Here is a 22,850-nt window from a genome sequence, read left to right on the forward strand (position 1 = left end):
ATGTCAACAAAGTGAAAGATTCGTTAAATTACGAAGGAAAAGTATGGAATTTAAGATTGTCAGGACCTTTGTAGTTTACATATCTGCTTTGTTTTTAAATTAAACCTACCAAGTGACATTCAGTGTGGCAAACAACAGCAACTCACAGGGTAACACAGTGATTAATGTAATGATCTAAATAGCCTGGACATAGATAGGGAACTTTGCTTTAACAAATATGTAACCCTTTAAGTACTTATAATTTAACTACTGTAACAGGTGTTCCACACATTTTACTGAAGATTTAATTAACTGCATGTAGTTACATTGCTTTTATATTAAATTATCGCATTTAAAACATTAGTCCCGATTTTCAGGATATTTCTTGCCAGGACTGTTCAGTTACTTGGGAATAACCGACCCAGAGAGCTCTTCGCGTTGGATTGATAGGAAATCTAAAGTGAAATCACAGAAATTTCAAATATATATAAGAAAATAGTGCTTAAATAAGTCCACTTACGAATGAAATGTGATTTATTTAAACTTTAGACTACAGTCAGAACGATTAGTACATCCGTAAGCGACGCAAGCCGGCATTTTTTATCAAAGCACTTCACAACTACACGGAATCAAACCACCAGAAGCGAAAGTTTTGGAGTAGCTAACATGGCGGATCTTCACTTGGGTCGGCTTCAAGTTTGTGACGTCATGACAACTCCTCTTATTTTTACCTCCATGGAAGTAACGCTGGTACACAAAATACTCTGCGCCACACACAGCGAGAGGTTTGCAGGGTATGGATGTAGATTAACGAATCATTTCCTTGTATGCAGGCAGATGTGTACAGTCGTGATTCACAATAAAATCTCTGCGCTGTAGTACCAAAGAGCCACTACTAAAAAGAAAATGACACAACGTAAGCCATCAGAACAGTTCCGAAAACTGTGAAGTGTTGAGAGAGCAACAAAATTGTGCCGCGTCCTCGGTAGTATAGTGGTCAGTATCCCCGCCTGTCACGCGGGAGACCGGGGTTCGATTCCCCGCCGGGGAGATGCGATTTTTATATCGCAAAACTCCCTCCAAAGTTGTAGGTATGGCCAGAAAAAGCATAAACTTTCTCATCAAGGAGTGCACTTGCCGCACTGTCTTATTAATTGCTTCATCTTCCGAAGTGGCAATCGAATTCCTTTTCCCATGACGCCGTTATTTCTGAATCTGGCCATCCTGATTTAGATTATCTGTGCTTTCTCTAAATTGTTATTTTAAGGCCACTGCCGAGTACCTTACCTTCTCAAACTACGCCTTTAATTACATAAGTACCTGCAAATTGTATAGTACGTTAAAAACCGTCCTTTGGAACTGTAATGAAAGTCTTACTAAGGCCTTATTCCAAAGCATCTTCAGTGGTCACTGAGACAATATGCTTTTTTTTCCTCTCTTCGGATCATGAATAGTTCTCATGATTTAACTCATCAGTATAAACAGTATTAATTCTTATCGTTACTGACCGTTTTTCCTTGTTTACCACTTTCTTTCTGTTCTTCCACATATGTGTGTTAGGTTTTACAACACAGCACTTTCACTAAATATATTCATTTTTTTGCATTGTGAAGAACCGCTGTCATATCACCATTCCGTGTGTTTTGTTTTGCTATTGCGGGGTGCGTTCGTCTTTTGTTTGTTTTCTTTGTGCTGCAAACGTCTGCGATGCTCTCTCCCTCTGTGTGTGTGTATGTGTGTGTGTGTGTGTGTGTGTGTGTGTGTGTAAAGGGAGCTAACATGTCCTAAGTACTGTGTGTGAAAATTATTCCTGTACTGTGATAGAGTTGTGGCTGATCTAGGGTGGGGAAATTGCAAGGTTTGTCACATGATTTTTATTCGTAGTTTCTTGAGGCTGCTTCCAAGTCTGTGTGTCATAGCATACCAAAAATGTATAAAAAAAGATAGAGCACAATGACATGTACCAAAAATATGCCATTTACAACAGCTGTGATACTTCACACTTCGCGCAGACAGGCAGGACTTTCGAAGTAAGGTAGGTATAAGAAACACAAAAGTGGATGGAAATATGGCACCAACCATTCAACATTTGCAGAACACCTCCAGCAAGAAAACCACCACCCTACCGCAATAGAAACACACGTGAAAATAGCGAGATTCAGTAACAAGAAACGTCTCCCAAACCCAGTGCTTTTTTTCTTAAAAAAAAGTTTGAGGGTGCTCCGACATTGGATATAATGTAGCGAAAATTATATCTGAAGCATTGGATCCACCCTTCTGCTTCTAGCCATCACATAATCAACATGTCGAACTACAAAAAGAGTGGTATCGGAGTCTTCAGTTGACTTTCAGCTGAAATGAAGCAGGCGATACCGAGACACACCTTTTCAAGAGAATGTGGTATCGAACACTTCAGTTTACATCACCTCAAAGGAATCATGCGATTCCCATCAACCCCTGAACAATAAAAGAAAATGGAATCGTACACTTCAATTGACCTATAATACACCTCAAATGAAACAGGCGAGTCCAATCAACCCTCCGACATATAAAACAATACAAGGAAATATCAGCGAACACATATTTTAACCTACAAAACACCATTAAAAGACACAAAACAACAAAAACCATTCACACCTATCATCAACAACAATAGAAGCTACACTACAAAAATCTTCTGTAACCTTGTTTGGCTCCCGAAATGGCAGAGATGATGAGTGGTATCCCGTGCTTTAACTGACCCAAGTTTTAATACAGCTGAAAATTTATTTAACTATAAAACTACAGTGTAACTTACATTAATAGCATGTCAATGAGACCGCTTTTCCCACCAAAAACTGCACTGGTATCGTTCATATTGCAATTACCAACACGAAAAAATTAAATAAAACATTTACGTCCACGAAATATATCTTTGGCACTCTTCCAAGTTCTTAACATCGTAAAAAAATTACTTTGTCGACGAAAAAGTTTAGGGGTACGCATCCCCCAGCGTTCCCCCAGAAAAACAGCACTGCGGCTAAACCTGCATGAGAACTTCCAAATTCAAAAAGTAAGAATAGAGAAACAAACAAAAGACGAAGCTATCCCGCAATAGCAAAACAAAACACACGGAATGGCTAGATGACTATGGATCCCTACAACACAAAAACGTGAATACACTGAGTGTTAGTGAAGGTGATGTGCGTTAAAATCTAAACACATGTATGTAGAAGAACAGGAAGAATGAAGCAAACAAGGTGAATAACGACAAGAATTAATACTGTTTCTAGCTTAAGTTAAAGCACGTGAACTGTTAATGATCCTAGCAAACAAGGCTATACGAAGCCTGCCACGAATCCCTCTCCTCTGCCAACCTCTTCGTCTCAGTTTAGCGTCTGTACCAAACGCCACCAGTTATTTATTGTCCGCCTCTTCACCTTCACTTTTTACCTTCTACAGATCGCTGTAGTACCATGGAAGTATTTCCTGATGTCTTAATATACAGGGTGAGTCACCTAACGTTACCGCTGGATGTATTTCGTAAACCACATCAAATACTGGCGAACCGATTCCACAGACCGAACGTGAGGAGAGGGGCTAGTGTAATTGTTTAATACAAACCATGCAAAAATGCACGGAAGTATGTTTTTTAACACAAACCTACGTTTTTTTAAATGGAACCCCGTTAGTTTTGTTAGCACATCTGAACATATAAACAAATACGTAATCAGTGCCGTTTGTTGCATTGTAAAATGTTAATTACATGCGGAGATATTGTAACCCAAAGTTGACGCTTGAGTACCACTCCTCCGCTGTTCGATCGTGTGTATCGGAGAGCACCGAATTACGTAGGGATCCAAAGGGAACGGTGATGGGCCTTAGGTACAGAAGAGACTGGAACAGCACATTACGTCCACATGCTAACACCTTTTTATTAGTCTTTTTCACTGACGCACATGTACATTACAATGACGGGTGAGGTACACGTACACACGTGGTTTCCGTTTTCAATTACGGAATGGAATAGAGTGCGTCCCGACATGTCAGGCCAATAGATGTTCAATGTGGTGGCCATCATTTGCTGCACACAATTGCAATCTCTGGCGTAGTGAATGTCGTACACGCCGCAGTACATCTGGTGTAATGCCGCCGCAGGCTGCCACAATACGTTGTTTCATATCCTCTGGGGTTGCAAGCACATCACGGTACACATTCTCCTTTAACGTACCCCACAGAAAGAAGTCCAGAGGTGTAAGATCAGGAGAACGGGCTGGCCAATTTATGCGTCCTCCACGTCCTATGAAACGCCCGTCGAACATCCTGTCAAGGGTCAGCCTAGTGTTAATTGCGGTATGTGCAGGTGCACCATCATGCTGATACCACATACGTCGACGCGTTTCCAGTGGGACATTTTCGAGCAACGTTGGCAGATCATTCTGTAGAAACGCGATGTATGTTGCAGCTGTTTGGGCCCCTGCAATGAAGTGCAATTCTCTCCCTGTTCCACTGCCAAGCAGAACGAGGAAAAAATGACTGCGTATATGCCTCTGTACGAGCCCTAACTTCTCTTATCTTTGTGGTCTTTCCGCGAAATGTGAGTTGGCGGCAGTAAAATTGTGCTGCAGTCAGCCTCAAATGCTGGTTCTCTAAATTTCCTCAGTAGCGATTCACGAAAAGAACGCCTCCTTTCCTCCAGAGACTCCCACTCCAGTTCCTGAAGCATTTGCGTAACACTCGCGTGATGATCAAACCTACCAGTAACAAATCTAGCAGCCCGCGTCTGAATTGCTTCTAAGTCCTCCCTCAATGCGACCTGATAGGGATCCCAAACGATCGAGCGGTACTCGAGAATAGGTCGTATTAGTGTTTTATAAGCGGTCTCCTTCACAGATGAACCACATCTTCCCAAAATTCTACCAATGAACCGAAGACGACTATCCGCCTTCCCCACAACTGCCATTACATGCTTGTCCCACTTCATATCGCTCTGCAGTGTTACGCCAAAATATTTAATCGACGTGACTGTGTCGAGCGCTATACTACTAATGGAGTATTCAAACATTACGGGATTCTTTTTCCTATTCATCTGCATTAATTTACATTTATCTATATTTAGAGTTAGCTGCCATTCTTTAAGCCAATCACAAATCCTGTCCAAGTCATCTTGTATCCTCCTACAGTCACTCAACGACACCTTCCCGTATACCACAGCATCATCAGCAAACAGCCGCACATTGCTATCCACCCTATCCAAAAGATCATTCACGTAGACACAAAACAACAGCGGACCTACCACGCTTCCCTGGGGCACTCCAGATGATACCCTCACCTCTCCTCCGATGATGTTGTCGCTACGGCGTTTGTGCAAGAGAAAAGTCAAAGTGTTTTCTGATTTTATGGAACACGGTCGCCTATTACGGACAGTTCGGCGACAGTTGCGAAATGCCTTTGGTCGAGAAAATCCTGATGTGAAGAGCATCCGACGATGGTATGAAATGAGTGAAAAGATTGGTGGTGTTGCGGTAGGCCTACAGGTGCGTAGGGCTTATCAATGCAGTCCGTGTAAATCGACGCGTCGTGTATCACCTAGACCAGTGGGTCCCAATGTGGGGGCAGTTACCCCCGGAGATCACCTAGACCAGTGGGTCCCAATGTGGGGGCAGTTACCCCCGGAGGAGTAAAATGCAGCTGATCGGTAAAAAGCAAAAGTGTTTGATTGTATTTCAATGATGAAACTAATTATATTTATATCATTAGGTCTACTACAAATAATTTTCTAAGAGCCCAATATTAACCATATATGTTATTCAAACTGTATATTGAGCAAGCACTGAAGGAAACAAAAGAAAAATTCGGAGTAGGTATTAAAATCCATGGAGAAGAAATAAAAACTTTGAGGTTCGCCGATGACATTGTAATTCTGTCAGAGACAGCAAAGGACTTGGAAGAGCAGATGAACGGAATGGACAGTGTCTTGAAAGGACGATATAAGATGAACATCAACAAAAGTAAAACGAGGATAATGCAATGTAGTCAAGTTAATTCGGTAATGCTGAGTATGAAATGAGACACTTAAAGTAGTAAAGGAGTTTTGCTATTTGGGGAGCAAAATAACTGATGATGGTCGAAGTAGAGAGGATATAAAATGTAGACTGGCAATGGCAAGAAAAGCATTTCTGAAGAAGAGAAATTTGTTAACATCGAGTATAGCTTTAAGTGTCAGGAAGTCGTTTCTGAAAGTATTTGTATGGGGTGTAGCCATGTATGGAAGTGAAACATGGTCGATAACTAGTTTGGACAGGAAGAGAAAAAAAGCTTTCGAAATGTGGTGCTACAGAAGAATGCTGAAGATTAGATGGGTAGACCACATAACTAATGAGGAAGTATTGAATAGGATTGGGGAGAAGAGAAGTTCGTCGCACAACCTGACTAGAAGAAGGGATCGGTTGGTAGGACATGTTCTGAGGCATCAAGGGATCACGAATTTAGTATTGGAGGGCAGCGTGGAGGGTAAAAATCGTAGAGGTAGACCAAGAGATGAATAAACTAAACAGATACAGAAGGATGTAGGTTGCAGTAGGTACTGGGAGATGAAGAGGCTTGCACAGGATAGAGTAGCATGGAGAGCTGCATCAAACCAGTCTCAGGACTGCAGATCACAACAACATGTTATAATTACACCATTACATTACTTTTTCCTCATTTACTCAACGTGTAACACTGTGCAGTGGAGGTTAGAGTTTGCGAAACGAATATATGAACATCTTCCTCACACTGTCCACACACTACACACATATTTTGTGCTTTGCACCACCCATCGATGATCCTAAAACTGAGATGTAAATGTAACAAAAGAAAATCATGTGATGAAAATTCCTACCCAAGCTGTAGATAGTTCCTGCAATAGACCATAAATTGCTTCATTACTCACTTTGAAACAGATAACCGACAGTACGACAAAACACTACCTACGTAAGGGCTGCTCAAGTGCTCGACACAGTACTGCTTTTACTGTTATAATTATTATTGTTATTATTGGTGGCAGTGGTCGGACACAAAACATTGACAGCCTGAACTTTTTTTCTTTTAGCCATTTCAGAAGCAGGGAGTCCAACAACCATGTGATTTACCAACAGATTTTAACTTCGTTCATTTAAAAACGAGGTGCAGGGAACACGGGGAACAAATGTCGTTAGGGTAGGTATACAACGTAATAAAAAAAACATAAGTTATTTATAATAGATGCATTCTGCTGCCACCTACTGCCAGGTTCTCCATATCAGCGACCTCAGAAGTCATTAGACATCGGGAGAGAGTAGAATGGGGCGCTCCGCGGAACTCGCGGACTTCGAACGTGGTCACGTGACTGGATGTCACTTGTGTCTTGCGTCCGTAGGCGAGATTTCCACACTGCTAAACATCCCTAGGTCCACTGTTTCCGATGCGATAGTGAAGTGGAAACGTGAAGGGACACGTACAGCACAAAAGCGTACAGGCCGACCTCGTCTGTTGTCTGACAGGACTGCTGACAGTTCAAATGGTTCAAATGGCTCTGAGCACTATGGGACTCAACATCTGTGGTCATCAGTCCCCTAGAACTTAGAACTACTTAAACCTAGCTAACCTAAGGACATCACACACATCCATGCCCGAGGCAGGATTCGAACCTGCGACCGTAGCGGTCACGCGGTTCCAGACTGACGCGCCTAGAACCACTCGGCCACACCGGCCGGCGCTGACACTTGAAGAGGGTCGAAATGTGTAATAGGCAGACATCTATCCAGAGCATCACACAGGAATTACAAACTGCATTAGGATCTACTATTATGACAGTTAGGCGGGAGGTGAGAAAACTTGGCTTTCGTGGTCGAGCGGCTGCTCATAAACCACACATCACTCCGGTAAATGCCAAACTACGCCTCGCTTGGTGTAAGGAGGGTAAACATTGGCCGTAAACATTGGACGATTGAACAGTGGAAAAATATCGTATGGAGTGACGAATAGCGATACACAATATGACGATGCGATGGTAGGGTGTGGGTATGGCGAATGCCCGGTGAACGTCATCTGCCAGCGTGTGTGGTGCCAACAGTAAAATTCGGAGGCCGTGGTGTTATGGTGTGGTCGTGTTTTTCATGGAGGGGTCCTGCACCCCTTGTTGTTTTGCGTGGCACTATCACAGCACAGGCCTACATTGATGTTTTAAATACCTTCTTGCTTCCCACTGTTGAAGAGCAATTAGGGGATGGCGATTGCATCTTTCAAGACGATCGAGCACCTGTTCATAATGCACCACCTGTGGCGGAGTGGTTACACGACAATAACATGTGTAATGGACTGGCCTGCACAGAGTCCTGACCTGAATCCTACAGAACACCTTTGGGAGGTTTTGCAACGCCGACTTCGTGCCAGGTCTCACCGACCGACGTCGATACCTCTCCTCATTGCAGTACTGCGTGAAGAATGGCCTGCCACTACCGAAGAAACCTTCCAGCACCTGACTGAACATATGTCTGCGACAGTGGAAGCTGTCATCAAGGCTAAGAGTGGGCCAACAACATAATGAATTCCAGCATTACCGATGGAGGGCGACACGAAATTGTAAGTCATTTTCACCCAGGTGTCCGGATACTTTTGATCACATAGTGTATAGTTTGAAAAAGTGTGTACAGTCACAGTGCATAGTTACCTTTCTTATCTGAGAAGGAGTTGTAGGTAGCACTTACGGGATTCGCTCCATCCCACACACACATAATCCAAACAGAACTCATGGAAGAGAAATGTGATAAGCAAGATTTGTAGACGTGAAAATAGATTTTCAACTACGATAGCAATAAAAATACGAGCAAGGAACTGAATGAGTTAGAAGCATGATTTATGATGTGCACTGACTCAGAACAACACAAATATAAAAAAGTTGTTAGGCGTAAGCTGCTCCAATCGTTTCATTCACTCGTTAGTTCGTCGCTTCATAACACCCACAAAAACTAAATATCTTTCATCATTTTAAAAAGAAAATTCTTTTTATCCCATAATGTAGTTATGAACTACAGTTCACGATTTGGGGTGGGGGGGCGGGGGGGGGGGGGGACTGTGGTGGGGATACCAGCTAATATAGATTGCTATCAGGGGTAATGGACTAAGAAATATTGGGAACCACTGACCTAGACTTTCTAAACGGAGCACATATGGAAGTACATCCATAAAAACTCTACGAGTGAAGCTACCATTCACAGCAACAAAGTTCCTCAGTAATATTTTTTTTTTTTTTTTGTAATTTGAGACAGACTTCACGCTCAGCCTATCATGTATACGGTACCATATTTATAGAAAGACCACAGAAGGTGCTTCATAAATGAAAGCGTAACAGGTCTGTACAAAAACGCTCTACCGCTGCAGTAAACTAGCGACGGAAAAACCAGTAGTAATGGATGCAACAGCTGTTTCGGAAGATGGCGGTGCAAACAAACATATTGCAATCGTGCTATAAAAGTGGCACAGTGCAATATGTCAGGTCCCTCGTAAATCAAGAAAAACGCGTTCGGCTGTAATGAAACATTATAAAGATAAACAAATTTATCAGCACTAAGGAGAATGGACACAACACCAGGATCAAATGGCGTTTTAGTCATTTCTAGCATTAGCCCATAAGAAATGCCCTTTGTTTCAGTTGCTTCATTTTTAGTATCTTGATCAGACGTATAGCTGCTGATTATTTAGAGTTCTGACACTTTTCTAGAATAAAACGTGTATATATGTCGCATTTGATGTTTTATTTCTAATTAAGACGCACTTTTCGAAGGATAGATTTTGAGTAACAGGTGCTTGGTGTCCATTGCTGCACATTACGTTTCTGGAGGTTAGATACATTTAACGAAACCTCTCGCAAACTCAGATGTATAAGTCACATGACAGTGTCCTTCAGCACCATAAAAGACTAACAGTTATTAGACAGTAAAATAATTTAATCATAATGAACAGCTCAAATATTCTTCATAATAAGATTTATATCTTCTTAATGTTTTCAGGTAGACGAAATTGATTAGCACAAGCTTTAATCAATCTACTTTCTGACGTACATGCAAACCGCATTAATGTCACTTGTATGTCCTTCAGAGCTGGCGACAGTAACAATTGACTCTATTTCCTTATAAGATTTCATTGTGGACGATGCACTTCTGTGACAATGTAGCTTACTTTTTATTATTTTTTTTCATTATGTTATTCCCTTGGTACCTCATCACTTGCATTTTTTTATATCAGCTTCTTTCCCATGAATACAATCCAGATTAGCAAAATGACCATCCTCTCTATTAACGTGCAGTATGACAGGTGGGCACTAATGACAATATCATTATTCTACATGAAAAGGGAACAGAAAATGAAATGTATGAGTATATTATTAAAAAGTGACACGACTCAAAATATCCTGCAGTAGTTCCTGTAAAGCAAAGTATTCAAAATACCAACAATACATCAGTGCAAATAATACAGCTCGCCCTATAATCAAAAGTATCCTGTTTGCTTGGAGAGCTACCATAGTGAAATTATAAAATTAGGAAAATATCCTGCAGTAGTTCCTGTAAAGCAAAGTATTCAAAATACCAACAATACATCAGTTCAAATAATACAGCTCGCCCTATAATCAAAAGTATCCTGTTTGCTTGGAGAGCTACCATAGTGAAATTATAAAATTAGGAAATTCTTATGGCCAAAGAACAGAAATGGGATATTTAAGTTTATTCATTGATAGTAAAGGAGCTCGAAATTCCCTGAAATGATTCTTCACAACTGACGTAATCCACGTTATTTAACTGTTCTACGCTTACCGTGATCAACTACAGTGGCACAAATAAAAATATCACGCTCTTCAGTCCAAAAGAACAATACAACTTAAAATACCACAGTTCTGAACTTCTTCTCGCTATGCAATTCACTACCCAACTAATAATCAGTGTTGCCAACTCATTTTCGACCATGTCCCTACACGACATGTGAAAAATCCTTACGTTCACCTTGGAAGTCCCTACGGACACCTTTTACGGTTGCACCTATATGGTCTATTGTTGCCAAAGATAGCGAATGCTCAGCAAAAACTGTCGCCACTCCTATTTCAGCAGATTTTGTGTCCTCTTCGAGCTTAAGACTTAGGTGCTCGTAGTAGGTTGAAGCACGCACAATGAAAGCACTCATAGTTAATTACATTATGACACTCGACTTATGTGCGAATCGCAATTTGCGTGCTTCAAAACTTCGCTTATTCCAGCACACAAATTAATATCGGACGCCCTGCAACGAGGACAATAGCTACTGTCCTTGGGATCTGCAGTTAACCGCCCCTTGAACTGTTCTTCCTCTTGCCACACTTCCCTAAATTTCTGTTTTCGGATTTGACTGTCACTGTTTTGTAACTATCGTTTCTTTCTCGGTGCTGAAGCCATAGTAAAAAAAAAAAATACTATTATCCGTTCATCATGAGAATAAACCTCATGTAAACATTGCACTATGTATCCTTCCGCCTTTGCTGGAACCTCATTGTATTTCCCTTTCCACGTGGGACTGCAGTCAACCTGCCTCGAGTACTGTCAGCTAAGATGAAAAGAGTACGTTTTGTACTGTGCGTGAATGATCGAATGCCTCCTGTCGGGTAGACCGTTCGCCTGGTGCAAGTCTTTCGAGTTTACGCCACATGGCGACTAGCATGTCGATGGCGATGAAATGGTGATTATAAGGACAACACAATACCCAGTCCCTGAGCGGAAAAAAATGTCTGACCCAGCCGGGAATCGAAACTTTTTTTTGTAACCATATATATTTATTTAAATATATTAACAACGATACATTTAAAAAAAGAGACATTTTATTCTATTAACCTATTATATTCCTAGTGTTGGTTAATATTACTGACATTTTATAGGTTTTCGTTTTTATATTCTTTTCTTTTTCGTTTTTCTCTTATTGTAATTCCCTGAACCCTTTTACATGGCCTCTGTATGTCATGCACTTGTGATTCCACAGGCACATTGTGCATTCTGGTCTGATCTCTTCCTCTAGTTTGCTCTCTTAGGTGCGACAGTATGAGGGAAAACATCAGCATGATAGATGGAGCAGAAGTGGAAGAAAATTTTTTACATCTACTACGGCCTTGCTGTGCTGGTACTGCGAACGGCTGAAAGCAAGGGGAAAATACAGCCGTAATTTTTCCCGATGACATGCAGCTTTACTGTATGATTAAATGATGATGGCGTCCTCTTGGGTAAAATATTCCGGAGGTAAAATAGTCCCCCATTCGGATCTCCGGGCGGGGACTACTCAAGACGACTTCGTTATCAGGAGAAAGAAAACTGGCATTCTACGGATCGGAGCGTGGAATGTCAGATCCCTTAATCGGGCAGGTAGGTTAGAAAATTTAAAAAGGGAAATGGATAGGTTAAAGTTAGATATAGTGGGAATTAGTGAAGTTCGGTGGCAGGAGGAACAAGATTTTTGGGCAGGTGATTACAGGGTTATAAATACAAAATCAAATAGGGGTAATGCAGGAGTAGGTTTAATAATGAATAAAAAAATAGGAGTGCGGGTTAGCTACTACAAACAGCATAGCGAACGCATTATTGTGGCCAAGATAGACACAAAGCCCATGCCTACTACAGTAGTACAAGTTTATATGCCAACTAGCTCTGCAGATGATGAAGAAATTGATGAAATGTATGACGAGATAAAAGAAATTATTCAGGTAGTGAAGGGAGACGAAAATTTAATAGTCATGGGTGACTGGAATTCGTCAGTAGGAAAAGGGAGAGAAGGAAACATAGTAGCTGAATATGGATTGGGGGGAAGAAATGAAAGAGGAAGCCGCCTTGTAGAATTTTGCACAGAGCATAACTTAATCATAGCTAACGTTTGGTTCAAGAACCATGAAAGAAGGTTGTATACCTGGAAGAATCCTGGAGATACTAAAAGGTATCAGATAGATTACATAATGGTAAGACAGAGATTTAGGAACCAGGTTTTAAATTGTAAGATATTTCCAGGGGCAGATGTGGATTCTGACCACAATCTATTGGCTATGAACTGCGGATTGAAACTGAAGAAACTGCAAAAAGGCGGGAATTTAAGGAGATGGGACCTGGATAAACTGAAAGAACCAGAGGTCGTACAGAGTTTCAGGGAGAGCATAAGGGAACAATTGACAGGAATGGGGGAAAGAAATACAGTAGAAGAAGAATGGGTAGCTCTGAGGGTTGAAGTAGTGAAGGCAGCAGAGGATCAAGTAGGTGACGAGGGCTAATAGAAATCCTTGGGTAACAGAAGAAATATTGAATTTAATTGATGAAAGGAGAAAATATAAAAATGCAGTAAATGAAGCAGGCAAAAAGGAATACAAACGTCTCCAAAATGAGATCGGCAGGAAGTGCAAAATGGCTAAGCAGGGATGGCTAGAGGACAAATGTAAGGATGTAGAGGCTTGTCTCACTAGGGGTAAGATAGATACTGCCTACAGGAAAATTAAAGAGACCTTTGGAGAGAAGAGAACCACTTGTATGAATATCAAGAGCTCAGATGGAAACCCAGTTCTAAGCAAAGAAGGGAAGGCAGAAAGGTGGAAGGAGTATATAGAGGGTTTATACAAGGGCGATGTACTTGAGGACAATATTATGGAAATGGAAGAGGATGTAGATGAAGATGAAATGGGAGATAAGATACTGGTGAAGAGTTTGACAGAGCACTGAAAGACCTGAGTCGAAACAAGGCCCCGGGAGTAGACAACATTCCATTAGAACTACTGATGGCCTTGGGAGAGCCAGTCCTGACAAAACTCTACCATCTGGTGAGCAAGATGTATGAGACAGGCGAAATACCCACAGACTTCAAGAAGAATATAATAATTCCAATCCCAAAGAAAGCAGGTGTTGACAGATGTGAAAATTACCGAACTATCAGTTTAATAAGTCACAGCTGCAAAATACTAACGCGAATTCTTTACAGACGAATGGAAAAACTGGTAGAAGCGGACCTCGGGGAAGATCAGTTTGGATTCCGTAGAAATGTTGGAACACGTGAGGCAATACTAACCTTACGACTTAATTTAGAAGAAAGATTAAGAAAAGGCAAACCTACGATTCTAGCATTTGTAGACTTAGAGAAAGCTTTTGACAACGTTAACTGGAATACTCTCTTTCAAATTCTGAAGGTGGCAGGGGTAAAATACAGGGAGCGAAAGGCTATTTACAATTTGTACAGAAACCAGATGGCAGTTATAAGAGTCGAGGGGCATGAAAGGAAAGCAGTGGTTGGGAAAGGAGTGAGACAGGGTTGTAGCCTCTCCCCGATGTTATTCAATCTGTATATTGAGCAAGCAGTGAAGGAAACAAAAGAAAAATTCGGAGTAGGTATTAAAATCCATTGAGAAGAAATAAAAACTTTGAGGTTCGCCGATGACATTGTAATTCTGTCAGAGACAGCAAAGGACTTGGAAGAGCAGTTGAACGGAATGGACAGTGTCTTGAAAGGAGGATATAAGATGAACATCAACAAAAGCAAAACGAGGATAATGGAATGTAGTCAAATTAAATCGGGTGATGCTGAGGGAATTAGATTAGGAAATGAGACACTTAAAGTAGTAAAGGAGTTTTGCTATTTAGGGAGTAAAATAACTGATGATGGTCGAAGTAGAGAGGATATAAAATGTAGACTGGCAATGGCAAGGAAATCGTTTCTGAAGAAGAGAAATTTGTTAACTTCGAGTATGGATTTAAGTGTCAGGAAGTCGTTTCTGAAAGTATTTGTATGGAGTGTAGCCATGTATGGAAGTGAAACATGGACGATAACCAGTTTGCGCAAGAAGAGAATAGAAGCTTTAGAAATGTGGTGCTACAGAAGAATGCTGAAGATAAGGTGGGTAGATCACGTAACTAATGAGGAGGTATTGAATAGGATTGGGGAGAAGAGAAGTTTGTGGCACAACTTGACAAGAAGAAGGGATCGGTTGGTAGGACATGTTTTAAGGCATCAAGGGATCACAAATTTAGCATTGGAGGGCAGCGTGGAGGGTAAAAATCGTAGAAGGAGACCAAGAGATCAATACACTAAGCAGATTCAGAAGGATGTAGGTTGCAGTAGGTACTGGGAGATGAAGAAGCTTGCACAGGATAGAGTAGCATGGAGAGCTGCATCAAACCAGTCTCAGGACTGAAGACCACAACAACAACAACCACAGATTATACATAAACTGAAGAAGAGAGAAAATTTTGTCGTATTATATAAGAGAAGCAGAAAGGAGATTGTGAGTAAACAATATAATTTTATAGGGCACATAGTAAAGGAAATCATTTTAAAAAAATATGAGTAGTTGACACTTTCTGCTAAGTAATGCCTGTCTCCTAGACAATATAGTACAAATAATGAAAGATAAATAAATTAAAAAAACTGGTAGTACTACTGGGCATACTTTTGACACTGTTTTGGCTGCGAGCATGACAGATGCCATTAGGTATGACATTCCGTCGCGCTGACCACTTTTTTTTCCTCCGCTGATCTTATTTTGTTCGTAATTGTCCGTTGGATATGTTCGGAGCGGACGTTCCATGACACCTATTAACGTTCATCAGTGATCCGTTAGCTCAGTTTATTTATTACAGAGTGGAGCTAACCCTCTGACCGAACACGCTGAGCTACCGTACCGGCAGACACTCGGCTACCAGGGGCGGACGACTTAAATTCCTGACTTAACCACAGGGTAATTTTTCTACATAATCTGTGTGTAACGTGAGAGATTACTGAAGGATTTCAGAGTAAAGTTAAATATTGAAGCCACTGAAGGCGTTACTCACAGTCAGTCGTCTGGTAGTCTCTTCGCTCCTTATATACCAGGTGATCAAAAAGTCAGTACAAATTTGAAAACTTAATAAACCACGAAATAATGAAGATAGAGAGGTAAAAATTGACACACATGCTTGGAACGACATGGGGTTTCATTAGAACAAAAAAAAAAACAACGTATTGCTAGATGCGTGAAAGATCTCTCGTGCGCGTCGTTTGGTGATGATCGTGTGCTCAGCCGCCACTTTCGTCATGCTTGGCCTCCCAGGTCCCCAGACCTCAGTCCGTGCGATTATTGGCTTTGGGGTTACGTGAAGTCGCAAGCGTATCGTGATCGACCGACATCTCTAGGGATGCTGAAAGATAACATCCGACGCCAATGCCTCACCATAACTCCGGACATGCTTTACAGTGCTGTTCACAACATTATTCCTCGACTACAGCTATTGTTGAGGAATGATGGTGGACATATTGACCATTACCTTTTCTTTGTCTTACTTTGTTATGCTAAGCCGTCCAGAGTGGCCGTGCGGTTCTAGGCGCTCAGTCCGGAACCGTGCGACTGCTACGGTCGCAGGTTCGAATCCTGCCTCGGGCATGGATGTGTGTGATGTCCTTAGGTTAGTTAGGCTTAAGTAGTTCTAAGTTCTAGGGGACTGATGACCTCAGAAGTTAAGTCCCATAGTGCTCAGAGCGTTTTGAACCATTTTGTTGCCGGCCGCGGTGGTCTCGCGGTTCTAGGCGCTCAGTCCGGAACCGTGCGACTGCTACGGTCGCAGGTTCGAATCCTGCCTCGGGCATGGATGTGTGTGATGTCCTTAGGTTAGTTAGGTTTAAGTAGTTCTAAGTTCTAGGGGACTGATGACCACAGATGTTAAGTCCCATAGTGCTCAGAGCCATTTGAACCATTTTTGAACCATTTTGTTGTCATCTTTCTGCAGTATAATTGTCCGTGTCCCGAGCTACAACCGTGCTACAGTGGTTTGAGAAGCACTATAGTGAACTCACGTTGATGTTTCGGCGGTCAAATTCCCCTCATGTAAATCCTATGGAGCCGATCTCGGTCGCTATCGGTAGCCATTACCGGGCGCAAATCAGCGGCCCGTTATTGACGCGAATTACATGGCCTGTACGTAAACATCTAACGCCACAGACCTCCAAAAACCTACCAAAAAACTGCCGGGTTCCTGATACGCGGCCGGCCGTTATGACCTAGCGGTTCTAGGCGCTTCAGTCCGGACCCGCGCTGCTGGTGTGGTCGCAGGTTCGAATCTTCCCTCGGGCATGGATGTGTGTGATGTTCTTAGGTTGGTTAGGTTTAAGTATTTCTAGGTCTAGGGCACTGATGACCTCAGATAGTGCTTAGAGCCATTGGAACCATTTTGAACCCTGATACGCAGAAATCAGTGAAGTATTTCGTTGCAGAGACGGACAAACAAGCTATTAAGTAGGTGGTCATAATGGTTGAGCTCATCAGTTGATCTCTGTCACCTTTGCTTCCTCTTTCTCCCGCAGTAGTGCCAAGTCACGTGATCTGAGCGGTACAACAATATTATTTCACGTAAGTTAGAAAGATACTCCGTGTAAGTAGAGGCACTCGGTTTGTTTACAGGAACGTCGAAATTTGCAAACGAGAGAACCACGAATTCCATTAGTGTGATGTGTACAGAAGCTATCAACACAGACTGTAACGTACAGGTGTAACCAAATTCCCTTTACTATGAGGAAGGGTTCCTTACACCAAAACAACAAGAAAATGTCTAGTAAATGTGGTATCTGAAATGTGTGCTAAGAGCATTTCTTCTTCTCCGACACCTTGAAGTACATCTCTTCTACTGCAAGCTCTTTGCTTTCCATATTTTGTGAGGTGGTACTATGAAACCAAACGATGAAAATAGTAAATATGGGCTCGAAAATGTTTGCCTCAAGAGCTAAGTGAGCTGTGTGTACTTGCTCATCTTCGCTACTGTAAAACACATCTCTTCAACTAACAAGCGCTCATGGCTTGTAAGGTAGCATTTTAGAGTTCATGTTTGTCACGCGTTTTTTCTTGTTTTGGTGTAAGGAACTTGTCCACAAAGTCTCCAAACGGAATCTAGTTACACCCTGCATACAGAGACAGAAATCTGAAAAAGGACATTCTCGCTGCTGCCACCTAAGTAGAGAGCCTTAATTTTCACCAACTGCGACATAATCGCGTATACGAACAGTGATCCAATACTGTAAATTGCTTTTTTATTCCAGTCTCTGATCACAAATGAATTCTTTTGACGATGACCGGTTTCAGCCTGTAATGATCATCCTCAGATCTTTTTTTACACCATGTCCTAAAGTGATACGACCATAATCGCATCGTCAAAACATATAAATATAATAAATCACTATGTGGACGATGTCGCATATTCCACACCATATTGTAAATCTATGTGACGATGCTATGCTTATTATATTTATATGTTTTGACGATGCCATTATGGCCGTATCACTTTGGGACATGGTGTAAAAAAGATCTGAGGACGGTCATGACAGACTGAAACCGGTCATCGTCTAAAGAATTCATTTGTGATCAGAGACTGGAATAAAAAAGGATGTACCCTTAATTTTATTATAGAATATTTTTATGACTTCTAAACTCTTTGAAACTTTATCACATGTTTTTACCTGTTCATGAGCAGAAGATTCTCTGTATACACTACTTTTCACGCCACATAAAACTGGTCGTAAATGTACAGCATAAGATTCAGTGTTGACACACAGACATTTGATATTTATATCAAACTACTTTACACTAACATTTTCTGTGACGGCAACTACCGAGAAGCCTCGGGGGGCGGGGGGGGGGGGGGGGGGCGGGGGGGATGGGGGGGAGGGGTAAGCTATACCGACAGTATTTGGATGTCAAACTCATTTGAAAAAGGTGTAGTGTCCTGGAAATCGTGCAATATAGGCCTAGGTTAAATAGTGTGGAAATTCTGTCAGTGTGTATAATTTTGAATGTTCCTTTTCCAAGTTACCAAGGCAAGGAAACCTCCAAAGCCAAAGCCAACAAATGTTGAGACAGTAGAAAGTGTGTGGATGTGCACGTTTCTGGTTACACTGGAGACCACAATTATTCATTTCTATCAAGTCCAAGTAAGCTGAAGGAAAAGTTCGAAAAAATTGAAGAAAGGAAGTAAGTAAAAATTGTGCAATACAAGACTAAGTTAAATACAATGAACAAAAAGTGCAAAATACAGACGCAGAAGATTTGCAAATTAGCAAATATTTTAGAAGAACTAAAACCTAAAAACTTAGTAGCCTAAACGATAAAGTAATCTCGCTTATTAACACTACTCACAGTGACATGTTATTGGAGGTCCTAGATAGAAGCAAAAACAGATCACAGCAATATTCGGATAGGTTAAAAGCTTTTGCTATAACTTTAGCCAATACTGTGCTAAACAACAGTAAGCGTGCAAAGTGTACACAGTAGTCGGCAAAAAGCAAACAGGACCTGACAGGAAAATTACGTGAATTAAATAATAATCGTACAGTCTGCTACTTTAAAAGTTTCATGTAATTATCTAATGCAAATAACTCGATGTAAACTCTCTCCACCTCGTCAGGGAAGAGCCTTACATTCTTAAATTTCGCGTCTCTATGCAGACGTATTTCGGAAATTAGGAAACTTCATTCATTTAAGTATACTTTTAAAACAGACTCGAATACTCAGTATTTTTTTAAACAGACATGTGTTTAATTTGTGCTTCAATTTGCTCTTGTTGCGCCTCATATACTTCAAATCACAACCCCAGTACTAGGATTCACCCCTGCAAATGGGGGACAGTTGCCTCGCTTCTCCGCTACGGTGTGGTAAGGGCTTCCTCCCAAGTGTCGCTTCTCACAAGTGTCTACAACCAACACCGACTCAAAGGAAGGCCTAGGCGCTTGTTGGTGACGTCACGTCAGCTAGGCACGGCGAACGCCAGGTCTGTTGCAGGCATACTCATAATGGCGGTGTCTCCCTCTCTGACACAGGAAAATGTGAAACTATTGGCGGTAGTTGACCAACACACATTGTTCTGAGAGAGTTCTGCAATCAATTAATTGTGCAATTCATTAGACTTCTTAACAAACAGTGTACTCCTGAACTTAAATTTCCATCTGTTTTAAGGATTGACATACAAAAACAACTTCATGGTCCAGCAGCAAAAGAATTCGTGCTTCTTTACCTTATTTGTAAATCTGAGGAAGTTACGTTTGTACTGGGTTGCTTTTACAGGAAACTGTGAACATATTGGTGCTCTTCTTTAGGTATCTTGGTTGACTATGGGGTGAGGAGCACTGAATGTTAATGAAATATCTTGCGATTGTACACGTTGGGGAAGGGGATGGGGGACAGAAGAAGGGGCAAGAGAGAGATACTTGTTTTATCAAATAAATTTTTTTTATCTTATAAAGTTTCTACTTTGAGTTGCAAGAGAGGGTGATTTATCTTTTCTAATATGCATGTTTAAAAAAGTTTAAGCTCAGCAGTATTTTCGGTGTATGAAGCTATTTTGTTTCCTGTTTAGAATTCCGTTCGTTGATAACGACTGTAATCGAATGACTGGCAACAGGACATTTACACATGTAAATTAGTTCACATTTCCAGTGACGATGTCAAACGAAAATAAATAAATAAATAAAAGAAACGAGTTCATTGTAAGGGGGTTGGGCTAAGTTTCGATAACAAAATGGATCAAGTAAATATAGTTACTCGAATGTAAAATTTCTGAAGCTTTGCAATGGGGCAAAGCATCTTCTCATATTGATCTACGTTTGTTTCGACAGGACTCAGTCATACAGAACTACGATCTTCATTTGTAGCTTCACGATAGTAAGAAAATCTTTCATCTAAATAAAACTGCAGAATCCAAAAGAATACCAAACATTTTGTCCAAAAATAAGAGATTTATAGTGATAAGCACGCCCAGGCGTTTCTGCCTGCAACAGACCGGGCGTTCGCCGTGCCTAGCTGCCGTGACGTCAACCAAGCGCCGAGGCCTTCCTTTGAGTCGGTGTTGCTAGAACTCGACTGTATTGCCGCAAACTCTGCCGCGCGAGAGTTGCTGGCAATGCTGCCGAACATGTGACTGCAATTCGTATGGCCGGCAGTGTTGCTGGTCAACACTGAAGGGCGTTATTGCCGGCAATGCGTTAAATTTATATGGCCCGCGTAAGCGCGGCCCTGCTCGAGACGCTGCGTTTGAAAAATACTTCGGCGTTTCAGTGCCTGACAGCCGGCGTGAATCGAAAGGAGTGTAAAACCCGAGAGGGCGTCTAAGGAATGCCGAAACGGAGAATGCCGGACATTTGCCACCCTTGCCCCTTCGCCAGGTAGCTTGAGTAGCGATCCCTCAGGTAAGGGACGCCCTTCCTCGTACGTCTTCTGTCCGCACAAACAGTCTTCATACAACCAGTACGTAAAGGACCTTCTTCTTCGACATTTTGGCGAAATACAGAGCTTCTTTTCCGAAATCGAAATATTTATAACTTTTGGGAAACGAAAGCAATACCAACGATTATGTCAGTATGTAATTAGTTCTGCCAAGTATAAATATAGATCTCTCTGTAGAGTAGCTTCTTTTCACGCTTACTGATTGCGATAGAAACAGTCCATTGCCATGGGAGCAACAAGAAAGGAACGATTTAAAGAGAATGCGAATGTACGCTAATCATTTCTTTTTGATCACTGCATTTGTGTCTAGTTTAATTACTACAACTGGATGCCCAAAAGAATAAGGAAACAAGAAATGGGTTGGTTCAAATGGCTCTGAGCACTATGGGACTTAACATCGGAGGTCATCCGTCCCCTAGAACTTAGAACTACTTGAACCTAACTAACGTAAGGACATCACACACATCCACGCCCGAGGCAGGATTCGAACCTGCGACCGTAGCGGTCACGCGGTTCCAAACGGAAGCGCCTAGAACCGTACGGCCACTCCGGCGGCTCAAGAAATGGGTATATGAATGTTTGGAAAGAAGAACGACATACTCCATATTAATTTACTCTCTAAAATCCGATATCCCTTGCGGTGAAACATTAGTTAATAAAGTGTAGCGGGACAATGTTCAAAACATGACTGAAAGTACGTTCATAAACAGAGGTAAGAATATCTATGATTGACATGCCATCTAAAGTCAACGTACAATTTTAAAATGTTACAAATAAGAAAATGAAGTAATACAGAATGCTATGCTTGTAATGTACGTTGTTGTTCTACATTGTTTAGCTCTGGTATTTACAGGGTCACAGAGAAAGCATCCTAGGTTTTGGACGGAAAAGCCGTAATTGTAATGATCTGCACTACAACAGAAACAAGAAGCACAACTTCAGGAAAAATAATGTAATGTGTGTTTCAGCTCACAGGCGACATTGAAGCAGATAGTTCCTGTGACTTGGTATGGGCAGAGGTTATATTTGACAACCGAAATAAATTAATAACTGGCTCCTTTTACCGACCCCGGTCTCAGATGAAACAGTAGCTGAACATTTCAAAGAAAACTCGAGTCTCATCACAAACAGGTACGCTACACATAAAATTATAGTTGGCAGTGACTTCAATCTACCTTCCGTATGTTGACAAAAATACATTTTCAAACCCTATTGTAGATAGAAAACAACTTTAGTAATTGTTATAAATGTTTTTTTTATTATTTTGAACAATTAGTTCACGAGGCCATTCAAACTGTAAATGGTTACGAAAACACACTTGACCTCTTAGCCACAATCTTGAGCATCACTGAGGATACAGAGATTAGTGAACACAGTCGTAGCGAGGCTGAATTCCGTAACAAACGAATTCACCAAAACTAAACGCGAAATATATCTATTTATAATAGCAGCGAAAAATTCGGTTGACGTCTTTCTAAGAGACAGTCTCCGATCCTTCTAAATTATGTAAGTGAACACCATATGTGGCCTAAGTTCAAAGAAATAGTATCAACAGCACTCGAGAGATTCATACCAAATAAATTAATAAGAGACGGAACTGATCCCCCACCGTACACAAACGACAGAAAGCTGCTGCAGGAACACCGAAAAA

General features: G+C 41.3%; 1 non-coding gene across 1 annotated transcript; it reads left to right on the forward strand.

Moving 5' to 3' along the window:
- Positions 1-958: 958 nt before the first annotated feature.
- On the forward strand, positions 959-1,030 carry Trnad-guc. The gene has a single exon. It is a non-coding gene; the product is annotated as a tRNA-Asp (tRNA).
- The last annotated feature ends 21,820 nt before the right edge of the window (positions 1,031-22,850 follow it).

This window comes from Schistocerca americana, chromosome 11 (genome assembly GCF_021461395.2).
Source record: "Schistocerca americana isolate TAMUIC-IGC-003095 chromosome 11, iqSchAmer2.1, whole genome shotgun sequence".
NCBI classification, from domain to species: domain Eukaryota; kingdom Metazoa; phylum Arthropoda; class Insecta; order Orthoptera; family Acrididae; genus Schistocerca; species Schistocerca americana.